The following is a 12288-nucleotide window of genomic DNA, read 5'->3' on the forward strand; positions in this document are numbered from 1 at the left end:
GTTGTGACTTTTTTTTTTTACAGTTTTCATTTGGTCAATAACAAATCACTTAGGTACAGCTTGCTTTGCTTGGAAAACTTATATAGCTTATACCAGCTGTAGTTCATTTTTGCCAGTGGATGCTACATCTATATTAGGAGAGTTTGCTGAGACGGCTATAATTTATAGCATAGACTAAATCTGATCTGTGATCTGATGATCATTGCATGGCTTAGCTTTAACTGCTTTGTCCTGTCTTTCCTATCTGTAAAATTGAGATAATACTGCCTGCATTTGATGTAGGCAGATATGGGGAGGTTTCTAATTAGGACAGATCTGTGTGGTGCTTTAAAAATGAGAAAACACTACATAAATTGAAGGTATTACTGTAATAAATCTTAAGGAAGGGATTAAGAGTCGCTGGGATCGTGAACTGCAAATAGCTTTCACCATTTCAGGACTGCCTTGAGTGCTTAAATCCTTATACTGTGAGCTCAGTGTACTCTATAGATTGAAGCAGTTTAGCTGAGATGCTTCTTTCCCCTTCAACTGTCTTTATTTGAGCATGTGTGGCTTTATTTTAGAAACTGACTCATGCTGTCTATGGTCCTACAGTAATTGTAGTCTCTTTTGTTTCCTAAAAGCTAATGAATAAAGCTTTTATAATTAGATTGTCAAGGAGAGTCTCTTCAAAGGATAAAAGACCTGAATTTTTAAAACTGGCCTCTATTTTTGTTTGTATGGTAGCAATTTTTGGTGGCTTCTTTTATCAGGCTGAATAAAAATTAGCCCATGCTTTGTGGAAAACCACTTAGCAAATTGTTTTGTATTACCCCTGTATTCTGATGTTTCATTTGCTTGATTGTATCAGTCTTTGCTTAGCAGCTCTGTCTCATATGTTTATACAAGTCTTCTGCTGTCTCAGCTTTCTTTTTTTATATAGTAATTGTGGTCTTGCATCGTGTTTATGAGGCAAGGTAAACTTAATTCGATACCACTACCAAATATACCCGTCGTCAGTAGGGAGCACTTTCCCTTTTTTGTAGTCAAGGCACACCTCTTGGTGCAAAGTATTTCTGGGGGTTTTTTTTTTCTGCAGCCTAATATTTTTAATGCAAGGAGGTGAAGACATTCTGCCTTCTGCAGTTGCTGTCAGAGATTCAGCTACTTCTTTTGCTTAAGGTGGTTGTTGCTTTTTCCTTTGGGTTCCACACCATAATTTCGGGATGCTTATGCATTACTGCAACCAAGAACCTGAACTTGCTGATGCCTAGAGTTGGCGATTGAGGCTCTTACTCTTACTTGGAACAATGGAAGAAAACATGTGAATACAACTTGTTTGAGGAGGAAGGATGTGACTACTGCTAACTTTTTTTTTTTTAAAAAAAACAAGGTTTGTGATAATTAAAGGAGAATATGTATAGGGAGATACAATGTTGAGTGTAATGAAATGCTAGGCTTTAGAGAGAATCTTTTCACTGTAGAATCACATGGAGACGCAGTGACTGCATAGACTAAGTACAGGGTAGATCGAGCAAGTAAAATATTGAACTTTTTTATAACCACCACTGCTTAAGGTAAAAGATATACTGGTACTCTTTCTTCTGGGCTGCTCAAAGTTGGGTACAGTGCTAAGCATCTGTGCCCTAGCTTTACTTGGGGAAAAAAAAATACAGATGAATATGTTGATGAACACTTAAAAAAAAAATAGAAATTTAAAATTTATTTGAAGTAGACGTTTTTAACTGAACACAGGGAAAGAACACCTATATTTAATTGCACCTTGCCTGCTGGCACAGTTGGTAGTGTGATGGGTCCTGTATACAAGCTCAGCCTTCTGCTGTGCTAATTGGAACCTTCTTCCAAAAAGTAGGCTCCCTTCCCAAAACGTCTTCCTTCAGTGGATGAAAGGGACAGATGCCAGATCCTTAACGCACACTTCTAAAAGAAGATACCAGGATGCTCTCTATACATTTCCTGTTAAAAGAAAACAGAAATAACCTTAATGAAGACTGCCCTATTTTCCCACGTGCCTATTTCTAAGTAGCGATGAGTTCATTGGCATTATCACTCTGCATTGCTTAATCAGTTAAACCTCTAAGTTGCAGAATATTTCTCAAAACTATAAGGGCGCAGCTCTTGTTCTTTGAGGCTAGGGACATTCAAAAAGCGTGAGCCTGAATTGATTCAATCTTTGCAAGTTAGCCTAACCTAGCTAGGCTGAACTGGTTTGTAACAGGACAGACATTTTCTGGACTGAGGAAATTCAGGCACATACCTGCAGTGCCTCAGGCTAGAAGCTGGAGGGCACTAAAGCAGTCTTCCCTTCCCTTCTGCAAGGAGTTGAGTTGAGGGGGGCTTGGCCAGGCCCTGGCAGGACCTCTGATTTCAGAGGTCTGCCTGCACCAACCCAGACTTTTACCTGCTAGCTGCTCAAGGGGCGGGACTGTTGCCAGACCCCAACCCCAGGCCAGCACTCTGAGGTAAGGGTATGTGTGCAGTGCATTCATATTTTGATGATGGGGAGCTTTTCAGCCTTCCTTTCCCTGCTTCTTTATACTGTCTGCAGTAAACTGACAGGCAAGCAAACCAGCAGGGGTCTGATAACAGTGTTTATTACCCCATTAGCAAAACAACAGGCTCTCTTCATTAGTTCAAACTCTTCTTAAACCATTTATCAGCTGACCTGTTGACTAGCTCCAAAAAGCCCTAAGCGGGCATTGTTCTGTCCGCCTGCCCCAGTGAAATTGGAGGCACATAGACACCTCTGGGCATTAGCTAGTATACTACATGCCTAGGGTCTGTGGGGTTGGGGTCTATGCTGTGGGAGATGGGAGGGAGGGAGGGAGGAGGGGAGTCCTGCTTGAACAGTGAGGGGGCAGTAGGTCAGGGGAAATCCAGGCAGATCCTGCTGTGTCTGCAAGTCTGTACTGGAGCTGCAGCAGGGAGCAGAGGGGAGGGGTCAGCTCTGCTGTGGAACAGAGAGCCCTGGCTAGCCTAGAGAGTATGCCAAGGTGCTGGGGGAGTCTAGTTTATCTTAAACCAGCAAGGGTTCTGGGGCAGACATTGCATAAACTGTTTTGACTCAAATCAGTTAAGTCTGAATACTACCTTCAACCAGATTTATCTCAAACTGGTTTCAGCCATTTTGAAACTGGTTTATGTGCACTGAACATCTGTTCTGTTACAGGTTTAAACCAGTTTCTGATCACTTAAACTGGTTTATGTGTAATGTCTGTCCCCAGCCTGAGAGTTTAGTTTCTGCAGCACATAATGGCAGTCACATAGGAAAGGTTTTAGTCCCTTGAGTAGGAAGGCTTTTAAATCCCTGCATGTTAATACGGTGTCTGCAGTGTGGCTGTTGGTATTGTCTGCCCTGGCATTCTTGAGTCCCTGGAGCTGCATATTCAAAGACTGCCTCCAACAATTCATGATCATTCCCATTTACTCTCCTGAAATTCATTTTTTCCATCCAGGTTTTAAAGCCAGATGCTACATCAAGGTCACGGAATATAGTAGTGGATTTCAAGGGAATGCACTTGGGTGGAAGTGGTTCTAAGGCTTACGTTTTGTATTTTTTTGCTACTTAAAATTATAACTTCAATAGCGGTGTTCCCAATGGCTCTTTAAAACCCCTCCAAAGAATCTGTCTTTTATTAAACAAATAATATTTTCTTGCAATGTTTGCAACCCAGCTTTGTAGCACCCTGTTAGTACAGGTGAAATTGAGTAGCACTGACAATAAAATGAAATTTTCAAGGTTATTTCATTATCCACCCTCCACTGGAAGCAAAATTAAATAAGTGGTGACATCAGACATTATTTCAGCACAAGTAATTTTAGGTGCTAGTAACATATGTTAGGAAGTTGTAGTTTGTTTGTTTGTTAAATATGTACCTGATTTGGTCATGTCCCTACAAAAACAATGATGCCACATTTATGAAGTTATATATATGGTTGCTGTTAAGAAGCATTAAAGCTATTGTAGATACAAATACTCATTCAGCTGCTGTCATGCCAAAACCCTAGTAAAACTATTTGGATGATAATGCACATTAAATTCTCATATCTTTTCCCCATATTTCCAGGTTGTTCAGGTTTTTGCAACCAGAGTTCCACATGTCTTTTAGTGTCTTATAATTGGTTGGCTTCATAATTGTAAAGGCCACATTTAAATGATCCCCTAGTTTGATGTCAAAGTAGTTTTTTAGGGTGGAAATAGTTGAAATGGGTTTGAAATTGCTGTGCAGAATGAGATGATTATATAGGGTGCCTCTGTGGAGCTTTCTGAGTGACCATGAAAATAGCAGAACAAGATTCTGAAATTGGTGGTATTTGACTGTTTAAAGCAGAAATGGTTAGGAAGATGAAGAATTCCCCCCCCCCCCCCCCCCCCCCCCCCCCCAGAGTTTGGAGAAAACCCACTGGGTCTTTACTGTTTTCTGTGGTTTTTCCCATTCTTTAATATTTGTCACTTACTTGCAGAAATGAAAGCTCTTAGTGCCAAAAATTGCAATCTGTCTGAAAGCTTTGACTAAACTTAAAATATAAAGGCAATGATTAGAACATAAAGATGTCTGTTGGCCAATAATTACAGAATTATAGAACTGTCAAAGTCCAGAGAAAAGAGGTATGAGCACAGTTGCAGGCACCTGGATAGGTCAGATAATGGAAGGAATTCCTTGTTGAAGCAAGGAAGTGAAAAGGGGCTGCAGAAATAAGTAGGAATCTCAATTTGCTAGAATCAACCTTATGACATGGCAGAGCTTTGACATTGACTTGCATGAAAGCTAATTTGCTTAGTTTTTTTTCCATCTTAGCATCAGATTCTTTAAGTGGCAATTTCTTACCCTAATTCTAGTAACTATTAAAGACTCTAAGAGAATCATTTTTGTTTTAAAAGAAAGAATAGCAATGTTAACAGTTCAGTGGCAAGATCAAAGGATTTGTGTTCATCTCTAAAAGTGTGGAAACTCTGTTTCTCTACAGTCTTGAAGATTTAATATACCATTTAATGAAACAGTGATCCAATATTCCACTTTAGTAATCACAGATGAATATGATCCTGCAAGTAAGACTGCCAATGCAGTTACATGGTAGCAGTGACAATGAACGTTTTAAATCCTTGTTTTGTACCTACCAGAAGCTCTTGAACATCGCTTTCATCCAGAAACAATTTTAGTGTTTGGGCATGGAGTAGCAGACACCCTGCTGTACTGTACACTGGTTTTGTATACCAGTGTCAAGTATACTAGGATAAGGACAGGGCAGATGTGTAGCTATTTCAGGTTAGCTTCACACAGGAGGTCCATTTTTAATGTGCTTCACCACCAGGTATTGAAGGAGCAGGTGGTAGCTAGTGGCTAAAGACAAACAGGCTGTTATAAGAAGGAAGCAGGCAGATAAGACTTAAATAGATGCACCTAAGATGTGTAGATTTCTCCTGATTTGAAATTCTTCACAGTTTTAGGAGAAGTTACTATGGTTTGTGGGTTTTTGTTCTGCATCACTACTTCTTTATTTTTTTATTTTAACTCTGGTGTAAACGTGTCACCTATGCAGGCCATTTGTGCATCCAGAATGGCACAGATCAAAACAGGACAGATTTTTTCTTTCTTGACCTGTCAGATGCTTTTGAAATTTCTGACTGTAGTTGTCATCCTGAAATCTTGCCTTGCCTTAGCTGTTGTGACTTTGTTCTTCTGGGGCACATGCATTTTGCAGCCCCTCAAACCCATTAGAGGTGCTGAAAACTGCATGCAGTGCACAAGTACACAGCATCAAAAAAAAAAAACACCATTAAAAAAAAAGCAGCATGGCGCACTCGGCAGCAGCATGTACCACCAAAAGCCAGAGCCTGGGTGGCCAGAGCCACACTCTGCTGCCGGCTAGGCTGTGAGCAGCTAGCTCAGTGCTGCTGGTGCCCTGGGAGGACCCCAGGAGAGGCTGCTGGGGCCAACACAGGTGCTGGCCCAGCCTCCTCTACCCCACCCAGGTCACTTTGCCACATGCTAGAGTGTGTATGCAGGTGCATACTTGGGGACAAATAGTAGTGGTATAAATATGTGCCACGGGAAACGCACGCACCTGCATGTGCATGCTTGTTGGGATGTGTCCCTAGTGTCCTCCTTTAACCCTTGTAATCACTACATTTGGGGTGTTGACAGACATGCTGTGGGAAGCAGGGTTGGGGGCACTTTAATTAGCACAGCTTTGAAAGTGCCCAGAGCGTCACGTGTATTAGCATCCCCGTGCTGAAAAATGGTGGCAGGGCACTTTGAACTAAAGCTTGTTGAATTAGCTTTAGTTTAAAGTGCCCCGCCACCATTTTTCAGTGTGGAGATGTTGGTGCATGTGATGCTGTAGTCTGCTGGAATGTGGTAATTACCACACTCCAGCAAACTTGATTAATTGAGTCTGCTCTGACACTAATAACACCACATCGGAGCAGTCTCCCTGCATGTATATAGGAGCCCTTGGTGTCTTGAGGGCTCTTCTTTACTCTTTATTTATCTTTCTCTCTGGGCCCCCTTTGCTTTTTCTTTCACATCCTGTCTATGGGTGGTGTGATTTCAACTTGCTTGTCTTCTAATTGCAGATTTACTCCATTTTTTTTTTTCCTTGCCTATGTCCATCTGTGCAAACGCAGATCTTGGCCTGATCTTCTTTTACCTCCTTGCAGCTATACTGATGCCAGCTTAAACTCAGTTTGGGCAAAAATGTGCTTAAACTTCTTTCAACCCTTTCCCCCTCCTCTTTTAGTCGCAGTATAGCACCTTTCTTCCTATTGTTCGGGCCCAGAACGTAAAGATTGCCTTTGATTCAGGCAGCATCTTAATCTTTCTGTGCTTTTTGTACCAAATTTGTAAGACTTGATGTTTCTCAAACCCCTTATTTAGTTTTTCAGATTGCTTCCTCTTTGGTCTTGACAATTTCCATCCTTGTCCCACTTGTCAGTTTTGGCAGTGCAAAAAAGATCTCTCTTTCAGTCGTAATGCTCCCCTCTTTGTGCATTGCTCTACCTTCCTTCATCACCACAAGCGCAAACTGGATCTTCACTCAAATCCATTCGTGGTCTGTCTCAACCTACCTATCACCTTGTGCTGTAGTTGTCAGCCTTTGTAATGAATGGTAACTTCTTGCTTTCTTTTATATATCCCCTTCTGTAGCTGGGAGGAAACATCTGTAGAAGTTTGCAAAGTCCACCATATTGTCAGCCATTTAAATCTCACCTCTGCTGCTTTGTCTATAAATGCTGTCTAGACCAGCATTTCTCAACTTGTGGGTCGCAAGAAAATATGAAAGGGTTGTGAACAAACTTTAAAAATGGATTCTCCTTTAAAGGAGAAAAACATGGGAAACCATGGCTTTTCCCTTGCAGGGTGTCAGAGTTTCAGCCTGCAAGGGGCTGCTTGGGACACCCCCCCCCCCCCCCCCACTGCTCCACACATTCACCCCCTGCCCCACATACTGGGGGACTAGGGCCTGGGGGCAGCGAGTTGGGAGTGAGGGGCATCAGTAAGGCCAGGGGGCTTTTTTCTACTTAAACTATTTATTGGGTCGGGACTAGACGATGATCCAGGTGGACCTAGATAGAATGTTAGATGGGCGTACCAGAACCAGATGCTGTTCAACACTGAGACATGTAAAGTGTTCCATCCAGGAAGGAAAGATCTGCAACAAATTTACAAGATCATTGGTGCCATTCTAGCTAGCACCACATCTGAAAGGGACCTGGGGGTCATAATTGACTGTAAAGTGAGTATGAGCCACCAGTGTGATGATACAGTTAGCAGGGCAAACAATACGTTGGCATGCATCAATAGATGAATCTCAAGCAAAACTAAGGAAGTTATTTTCTTGCTCTTCTTGGCATTGGTGAGGACACAGCTGGACTCCTGCGTCCAGTTCTGGGCACCACACTTCAAGAAGAATGTGGAGAAGCTTGAGAGCGCCCAGAGAAGAGCCAATCATCTCATTAGAGGCCTGAAGAGGAAACCATATGAGGAAAGGCTGTGACAGATGTTTGACTGTTCAGCCTAGAAAAAGAGAAGACTTCAGGGGGATTTGGTGGCAGCTTACAAATATATCGGAGGTGAGCATCAGGGGCTAGGCAAACAACTATTCATCAAAACGCCCCGGGAGAAAACCAGGAAACTCCTAGAAAAATATTTCAAATGAGATATAAGGAAAAACCTTCTTTATGGTTTGTGTGACCAGACTCTGGAATAGACTCCCAGCGGGGACAGTGCAGGTACCTACCCTGGAGATCTTCAAAAGGAGACTGGATGCACACTTTGCTGGGGTTATTTGACCCCAACAGTCCTTCCTACCCAGAGCAGGCGGGCTGGACCCAATGATCTTACAAGGCCCTTTCCAGCCCTAAACTTCTGTGAATCTGTAACTGGCCATTGTTGTTTACAAATGGGTCCTGGTACAAAAAAGGCTGAGAATCACAGACCTAGACAGTTTGTATCCCTGCCCCTTTTAATGTGCTGTGCTCATCTCAGTGTTACTTTTTGTGCCCCCGTCTCTATTCTTCTGCTTGTAATTTTACACTTGGATTGTAAACTCTTTGGGGCGTAGATGGTTTCTTATAGTTGATGGTGCCTAGCACAAAAAGTGGGGGCTTTTAGGTGTGATTGCATTGGAACTAAAACGTGGACAGAATGCTAATATGAATGAAGATGGCAATGGTGGCACAAAAACTGGAAATAAATTGAAGCAAAGGGCTCTAAAAATACTCAAGGCAGGTCTAGACATGCAATTTCACAAGATATTGCAAGGGGGGGAAATAAAGGGAGAACAAAAAATCAACTGACATTGGATGGTTATGCAAAATGTTTGAAATGTTTAAAAAATGGCTGTAGTATGGCTGCATGCATCTGTATAAGAAACATCTGGCTTTACTTTGAATTCTGCATCTCTTTCACAGGGCACCTTTTGCTGTTAATTCAAACAACAATAATTGCTGGGTTTGTTAGCGGAAGTAGAAGGCAGGGTAGATTTACTAGCAGTCTCTAAAAAGCTGCTTTTCCATGGAATTTGCTTTTTATCAGGCACCTTTATCCTTAAAAGCTCGTGAAGCCTAATTTTAAGCCCCTACGGTGGCCTGCATTTCAAAATTCTTGAAAACCCAGCAACTCCATTTGTTACTGGCTCATTGTGGGTATCCTTCCTGCTCCTTGATATCACACTTGTTTAAATGTTTAAACATGGGCACAGGAGGTTGACTTCTGGTGTGTGTTTTATGAGAGTCTTGATTTGAGCATCCTTCTGGTCAGTATTACAGGCCTATTTTGAACTGAGATGGGGAAGTAGGCTGCGAAGTGGAGGGCTTTTCGTGGTAAATGTTCTCAACTTGAGAGCACAAGCAGAAGGGGTTCCCAGCTCAAGCTTTCCATACAATTATAACTGCATAGCAAGACTCTGAGCTTGTTTAATAACAGCATCTTATGCAAGTTAGTAGAACATAAATCATGTGCCCTCCATTATTTTAACAGGGAATGGTTATTGGGGTAAGTGATAGGGCAAAAATATCAATTTTGTCCTAGCTTATCTGTATGCCTCTTACATCAGCAAATGCTGAAGAAGTGTTAATCTGTCTAGAAGGCTGAAATCAGTAGAAATGCTGATTGAGGACTGCGGACAAAGCTCGTCAGATGATTTTGATAGTGCTTCAGTTATGATAGAAGCAAAAAGTGCTGGTATTTCCAGACTGCAGAACAAACACAATTATAATGTTTGTTAGACCTTGTGGTAACCAAATATTTCATTTGTGGTGTGCTTGAGCATACGTAGCTTAGGCTAGAAAGCATTTGCATAGACTTTTGCATAGCATATGCCTTTTGATAAGCATACATGATCTGAATGTTTATCAGATCTCAACCTTAATATGTTAAGGTTGCTGCAGCAGGGGAGGAAGGCCAGCTCGGGGACCCCATCCTGACCTTCAACAGACCCAGGAGCCCGCCCTTCCTCTGTCTTGGCTTCTGCCGTGGGGCGAGGTGGCAACCGTGGAAAAAAGCCTGTGCAAAAAACCATGACAATTCTTAGCGGCAGATCATACATACATGATCTGAATGTTTATCAGATCTCAACCTTAATATGTTAGGGCAGTAGCTGGCAACCTTCACAAGCTGTGGGCTAGAACAACATGGCTTCAGTCTGACACGGGCCAAGGGACTTTGCCTGTGGCTGCGCTGCAGCTGCCTCTCCCCTGATTTCCAGTCCTGGGGCGGCTTCTCATAAGCTGCTGGGGAGCAGGAGTGTAATGAGCAGTGATCCTGGTTATCTCTTATTTAAAAAATAAAATAAAAAAGATCTCAAATTCTCTGATTAAAGCCTGGAAATCCATGTTTAAGGCAGTTTGGAAGCCTATCAGTGCCTTAATCGTTATAATAAAATTAATTCTAAATACCTATATATTTTGGTGCTTGATTTGTTTTTCTTTTATCATGGAAAATCAGAACTCCCCCTGCCCCCTTCACTCACCAGGACACGGGTCCAGCTGCAGCTGTTCCCCTGCTGCTTTGTGGCACTAAGCAACCCTGATATGCTGATGCCTGTCCTTTGCCTATACTGGTGCCCCTCACTCCTGATGCACAGGCCTGCCAGTGCCCTTCACTCCTGACCCATAGCTCTTTGCCCTCCTGAGCCCTGCTGGAGGGGTCCCCAGTTGCCCCCATCCCCGCTGGGCTGGAGCATGGCAGCTCCGGCTTGTGCGGATGTTGGCAGAGAGAGTCGGGCCCTGGTGTGGGCTGAAGGGAGAAGGGGAGGCCTGTGGTACCCTCTTCCCTGGGCTGGGGCTCCTACGCTGTGCCAGACAGCCTGGCCACGGCCCACCTGCGCCGCCTGCAGTATCTCCCGCTCATCCCCCACTCATCCTGCCCTGTGAGCACAGGCACACCTTGGTACCGCCAGCCTGGCCGTGCAGGCCCTGCCCCTTGAACAGTCCTTCCTGCCCCCTTCCTCTGCTGGAGGGGCAGGCACCGCCCCCTGCTGCAGCACCAATACACTTTCCCCATCATCAGCAGGCACCTGCCCTGGCCATCTTGCATGCACGCACACATGCACACTCTCTCATATGCCCTGGCCCTCCAACCCCTGCCCCATGTAGACTTACCTTTGTGCAGCTGCCAGGGCTGCTCCCACCACCTTGCCTGGCTCTATACTGGCCACGTGCGTGTGTGCAAGTGCCGCCCCCTGCCTTGGATTGCACTTTCCCTCAGCCCCTTGCAGGCTGGAAAGCTGCCAGCCTGTAAGGGGAAACCTGAGGTTTCCAGCAGTTTTCTCCTTTGAAGAGGAAAATCTGTGTTTTTTTTCTCCTTCAAATGAGAAAATTCATGTTTTTCTGCAGCAAACAGAAAAACCCAGGTCGCTGGTGATGAGAGGCGGAGGGAGCATAGGTGCAGCTGGAAGCTGCCTGGCACAGGCATAAGCAAAGCTCTCTAGCTCTGCGTCTCAGAACAGTGGATCTGCAGCCCAGATGTTACATTAAGGGTTGGAAAGTAGATTAGATTATTAGTTGTACAAAGTATCACTAGTGGTAATGCAGTATTAAATGTCTGCAAGTTCAAGTCTTCCTTTATAACTGAGCTTTTGTGGAGCTGTAAATATCAGTGATGCATTTTAACTCAGTTCAGGGGCTAAATAAATATGGTCACAAACTTAATTCACCTGTATGTACTTTTAACTACTTGTTTCAGATTTCCTATAGATAGATGTATAGAGCTATAGATATATATAGATCATTTTTGATAGCTGCAGGAGGTTATATATTCTCAGCCCTTGTCAGGGTTATTCCAAAGTTTCTTTTTACAGATCCTTTTACAGGATTTCATTTTTGGGTGGTACATGCAGAAAGATGAAACCTGCCTATCATAGTAGTGCTGCTGCTGCTTTCACAGGACTATCCTAACCTAAGGTGTGGCTGTTGATGGAACTCATCAGTTTATTTTGCTTATTTTGTTAGTATTGCCTGTCCATGGGAAAATTAGTTTTAGTAAAGCCAGGATCCTTGAAGAGCACTTTTATGAATATTGAACGTATGATTTGCTAGCTTTGCTGCAATAAAATTTGTGCCAGTCTTAATGTAAATGTTAGCTGTGAAACATTGGTATGATCAAAAGACAGTTAGGTTCCATAGTTCTAGGTGAGGGTATAATTTGGCCTGAAAGCATACTACTACTTTTAACGATGAGTAATGAATATAATTAAAAGAAACTATTTTGGTTCTGAGCCAAGAGGTGAATTTCAGAGAGAAACCAGAAAAATGCAAATTTAAAGAAAAATGTGTGTTTGCTATAG

General features: G+C 43.0%; 1 protein-coding gene across 1 annotated transcript in view; it reads left to right on the forward strand.

Annotated features, from left to right (window-relative positions):
- The window catches only part of SLC44A1 (solute carrier family 44 member 1), a 109219-nt gene that overhangs the window by 15026 nt on the left and 81905 nt on the right, over positions 1-12288 (forward strand). The gene's annotated exons all lie outside the window — the stretch shown is intronic.

This window comes from Alligator mississippiensis, chromosome 3 (assembly GCF_030867095.1).
Source record: "Alligator mississippiensis isolate rAllMis1 chromosome 3, rAllMis1, whole genome shotgun sequence".
Lineage (NCBI taxonomy): Eukaryota > Metazoa > Chordata > Crocodylia > Alligatoridae > Alligator > Alligator mississippiensis.